This window comes from Bombina bombina, chromosome 4, assembly GCF_027579735.1.
Source record: "Bombina bombina isolate aBomBom1 chromosome 4, aBomBom1.pri, whole genome shotgun sequence".
Taxonomy (NCBI): domain Eukaryota; kingdom Metazoa; phylum Chordata; class Amphibia; order Anura; family Bombinatoridae; genus Bombina; species Bombina bombina.
The window spans coordinates 516,016,917-516,022,916 of NC_069502.1; positions in this window are offsets into that span (position 1 = coordinate 516,016,917).

A 6,000-nucleotide genomic window follows, 5' to 3' on the forward strand; every position below is an offset into this window, starting at 1 on the left:
TTTTATTGGTCCTTTTTCTGTTCTTTCCGAAGAAGTATGTATGATACTTGCATTTTTTACCCTTTCCTCCCTATATATGTATTCCTCTCCTACTTTCCACTAGCAGTTAAAATCACCAGCACCTGCAATTACGCCTGAAGAAAAAGCTCAAGCAGCCGAGGAACATATTGCAATATAGCTACTCTATGTATGGGTTATATAACATTCCCTCTTGTTTTTAATATGCTGTTCTGTCTTTAATAAATGTTTTTAACCTTGGATGGTGCACATGTGATATCCTTATACCGGTCATCTGGAATAGCAGTGGGTAGTTGACTCTAAGCCAGATGTCAGTGAGCTGGGATTTCCCAGTCTGCGTCTATCAACACAGTAGAGTGCTACTCTGTCCACTTGGTCTATAGCTGTATTGCAATATGAGGGACCCTCTGTGTTTGCTTCTTAGCACCTGCAATTAGCACAACTGTTAGCATAAAGTGCACAAGGACAACTGAACACATTTTTAATCCCAAGAACTTCATACAGTAATTTACCTACCAAAAAACACTTTAGTCTTCAACCAATAATTTTTGTACAAAAATTGTCGTTAAACTTTTCATGAAGACTATTGAAAGTCCTGTTATGGAGCACATAAGCTCAAATAGAGTTCATCTAAGGTAGTTGTCATAAACTGTAACCTCATTCATTTACATAGGTTATGTAGTTAAAGGGACATTAAATGCTAGATATAATGATGTATTCAAAGCAAAGATTAGCCTGAAAATAATATGCAGATGTATTTTTTTTATATTATAGTAGGTGTTTTTAAATATTGAAGAAATATGTAAAAAGTTGTATTTTTTTGTAAAGTAAGTGGAGCTTCTATGCTGAAACTTTGGGTTCCCTTACCATATCTCTTCTGCTAGGGACAAATATTAACAATTTGCTAAAGTGTACAAAAAATTACTAGGGGGCAATAGTAATGTTAAAGAGATACTAAACCCAAATGTTTTTCTTTTGTGATTCAGATAGAGCATGCACCTTTAAGCGACTTTCTAATTTATATTTTTATTATCATTTTTCTTCATTCTCTTGCTATCTTAATTTGAAAATGTACAAATCTAAGCTAAGGAGCCGTCCCATTTTTGGTTCAGAACCTGGGTTGCTATTGCTGATTGGTGGCTAAATGTAGTCACCAATCAACAAGTGCTATCCAGTGTTCTAAACCAAAGATCGGTCAGCTCATAAGCTTAGATTCCTGCTTTTTCAAATAAAGATAGCAAGAGAATGAAGAAAATTTGATAATAGGAGTAAATTAGAAAGTTGCTTAAAATTGCATGCTCTATCTGAATTATGAAAGAAAAACATTTGGGTTTAGTATCCCTTTAAATTGACTTTAAACCCTGTGAGACAGTTACTTTCATAAATTAATGTATAACTTTTGCTAACTGGCCTCATCAGGGGATAAGGGTTAAGAACTTGCTTGTATATCTATTTTTATTGTATATCTATAATATCTTTAGCCCATTCATATATATAAAAACTCAGGGAAATTAGAAAACCCACCATTTTCAGAGTTAAAATACAGGACAAACTAAATAATGAAATAGCCTCTGCAAAGTGTCATTTTCATGTTGTCATTTTGTAATAACTATACCATAAATAAATGAAAACAAATCTAGCAAACTATAATTAAGCATGCTCTTGTAGTTAGAGTGACTGTGTGTACATTGTCTCATTTTTGGATATTGAGCCATATTTCCTAAATAAGTAAGTGGTTATGCTTATAGCAGACCAGTATGTTATACTTTATACACATTTGGATAATTTAGAAACAGGGGTTTTATCAAGCTGCCAGCTGATTTGATAACACTAGCAGTACCTATATGACTTTGTGCACGTCAAAATGTCCCTGTGTCTCAATCACAGAATAAAAAATGATGTATTTTTGGGTATTTTGCATCTGTAAAATTTTAATGTCAACTGCTTGCTCTTTAAAACATATTTTGTCAAAAAAATTAAAACACAATAGTGATGACAATTTAAATATTGTTTAACGATCATTTATCTGTAAAGACAATATCAAACTTTCATAATATTGCTCTGGTCTACTATATTATGTATTGTTTGACATCATAACATAACAGTGTGCATGTTAGTATATGGTTGGAGCTGTAAACTGTCTCTGGATTTGTACTATAAAACATGCATTTTATATTTCTGTAAATGTATGGCAACATGTGCCACAATGTAAAAGAAAAAGCAATAGTTTGTTGCTTAATATGTATTTTTAATATTGTGTTAAAGTTATATATTTCAAGCTCATTTTATGTAATGGATTTTTTAACAAATGTAACCAACTATAAATGAAAATACAGTATTTATAAAGAAGAGTGGATTGCTCAGTATTGTGAACAAAGTTTCTAACTAATCAGTCATGCAGGGTATTTTTAACTGATGCACTCTAACTGTTAAAAGTTTATGGTGTCTGTAAAAATATTGTAACTGTTTTGCAATAAAATAATTTTTTTTTTACAGAGAATTCACTAATTTGACTTTATGCTACTGCTAGTACGTGGAATTGGAGTGAACCAAAACAAATAATGACATTTGTTACTTGGGCGGGTAGTGTAAATATGAGCAGAATATGACTAACAAGGACCATTTCTAAGTTATTTTTACTGGTGTATGTATTTTTTGGTATTGTCCTTTAGCCTGCAAAAAACTGGAAAGCTCTTTAAATATGTGTTGGTTTCTTGTGTGTGCTTTTCCAATCTGAGAAAAAATACTGCTTACACAGCTTGAGCAGATTAACAAATATATAATATTATAATATGATACATTTATAATCATACATGATACAGACATGCTTCTAATCAATTGAAATACTATTACAAATAGCCATAGAATGATTATTAAATTAAATGCAAATATTCTTTAAAACCCATATCCCACTGTTACATTTTATCTCCTTCCATGCTGTAGAGGTTATTGGAGGTGGAACAAGGAAGCAGAAAAGTGTAGAGTGGAATTAGACATAGGGAGAAGGTATTCCAAATGCATATTAACAGTGGCGTCACTAGGGTTGGTGTCACCCGGTGCGGTAAGTTATGGTGTCACCCCCCCCCCCCCCAGAAAGCAGACACAGAAAAACACAGGCACACACACATACAAACACTCAGACACACTTAAAAACATACTCAGATGCACACACAAACACTCGGAAACACACTCAGACACACACAAAAAAACACACACACACACAAAAACACTGAGACACACACACACACACAAAAACTCAGACACACACATACAAAATATGTAAACTGCACTGCATTAATTATAAGCTCATGCCTAGAGCTGCTCCCTGGCTCAGCAGAGCATCAAATGAAAGATAAACAGAGCACTCTAAAATAAATCACTGAAGAAAAGGTTTAGACCCACAAACTATGAAAATTCTGCTCTCTGACTCTGTTCCAAGTCTGTCAGTGCACAGCCCCGGGCCGCGTGCCTACCGCTTCTTATGGCCAATCACCTCTGCACTCTGCCCACCCCCAGACCCCCGCCCGCCCTCCTACCTGTTCAGTGTGCACTTAGAGTACCGTAACCGTAAAGGTCTGGTGGGCATCATACGTGGCTCCTTCACTTTAGAGACCGTGTCAGACAGTCATGCGGTCAGGTGCCAGGCATCCCCCTCATAATTTCCCAGTTCCCGTTTAGAGAGACAGCACAGCAGTGAGTGACTCCACTGATCCACATGTCACTGAGCAGTGAGCACAGATAGGCAGGCAGGTTTAGGCTAGCAGCGCAACTTTGCAAGCCCCACGGCATGCCCACAACATTCATAGAGAAATTGGGCAGGGGAGAAGCAAAGTACAAACAAGCAAAAGCAGCCGCGAAAACTATTTGTGGAAATTGCAGCACTGGGTCAAGGGGCAAAAAAATTGTGTGTCTACAACTTCCCCAGTCCCACTAATGTTCACAAATGCCAGCCCCTCTAATAAAAAAAAAAATCTATGCATCTCAACATTGTATTTCTTTGAATTTCAATAAAATTTAAAAAACAAACAAAAAAAAAAACCATATTATTATATATATTATTATATATATTAATCAGACAGTATAGGAATAGCTTTCAATTTGGCAATAAAGATTATGGGCCAGATTACAAGTGGGGCGTTAACAGTTATGCGTAAGCGATAATTGATTTATTGTGACTGTTTGCATTATCGCTTGTATTAAGTAGAATGATTACCACGTCCACAGAGCTCTGGTTAACTGTTTAGCAAAATAATAAAGTGTGACAAAACATCAAAAATACATGTAAAAATACAGTTACACACACTCATACTAATACTATCTAGTAAATATTATTAGAAAAAAATGCACCAAAAAGCTATAAGGGCTCAAAGATATGAGGTCTCAGGTGTTAGAAAAAAAGGCAGCCAAACGGCATTAACATAAACATACATACATATGTATATATATAAATATGTATATGTATGTAGATATATATGTCTATATATGAATTTATGTATTTATATGTGTACATAGGAATTTACAGACATAGACATATATATAATTGCATTGGAGCCCTTTGCAGTCAAGTAGATAAAAATATGTTAAAGCATATTTTTGCAATATTTATTTTTAATAAAGTGTTATACTGTGTATTTACAGTAAATATTTTACATTCCAATGTTCTACAGATAGTGGAATATGTTCTATGCATTTATAAATAGATATACCTATATATATATATATATCAGCTATGATTACGGCCCCTGGCCGAAACATGTTAGCGGACTAAATGTTGTGAACGCATTTGTGGCTTTCCCTGGAGTGTTTTTACTACTGATGTTTCAATAAAGACTGTATGTTTTTAAGACTGCTGCTAGCAACTTTTTTCAACTATATATATATATATATATATATATATATATCTATACCTAAATAATATTATATGTATAGAGAGAGAGAGATTGTACTAAAAAACATCAGGCATAAATATAAATATGTATTTATGAATACATGGAACATATTCTTGTATGTGAAGAACATTGGAATGTGAAATATTCATATATTCATTTCAGGTTAGCGCACTTCAGAATTTACGGGTTAGAGTGTGAGTGGGTTTTTTCCAATTTTTTTGCTCCATTGATTGTTATGGGGGAATATATTATTGCGCAAGCGATAATCTAATGTCGGCTTTTTGTGTGCATCAGGTTAGCGCACAAGCAAAAACTGATTACTTTAAACTTGTAATATGATTGCTACCCAATGTGTGCAAAAAGCTTACTTCTAGCACAGTAAGTGTGAGACCAGGAGGGTTAAATAGCGCTCCACTCACAATCTAGCAGTATATGAGGAACAAATGGCATATAGGAGTGGAACTTCCAGGCAACATTAATGTTAGGTTGTGACTCTAGGATCTGCCAGTAAAATATTTCTACTTAAATAAGGATAGGGGGAAGAGACTGGACAAGAAGGGGTTAAATAGCACTCATTCCTATAATTATTAGTAAATATGTTGATGTATTCAACTATTCAAAAGTATAAAGTTAAGTTAAAACTTAATATTTATTTAACCACGATTAAAAAGAGTGTAAAAGAACAAGACACTCTCACCAATTGCTAAATTCCCACAATTACCTCTACACTCACACCAGTGATTATCACCCTGCAATATACCCAGACAGTGAACACAGATTCCACCACCCCCCTGTATTCCTGGCCAGTAACAGGATACGCTGGCTTCAGGTGACAGGGATGGCTTCTATTCTGTGTACGCACGTCCCTTGCAGAGGATTTGGTGTGAGTAATAAAATAATTAAAAACACTTATGCTTGAATAAGCATACTGTTATGTTAGGCACAAACGCGTTTCGGCCGAGTAGTGGCCTTTCTCAATGTGCTATCTGAATTTGACAAGACGAGTGACTCGTTCACAGCACCTTATAAACCAAACCCCTCTTCATTCCACCCAATCGTAGCGTGCGTTTACATCACGCCCACCTATCAGCGA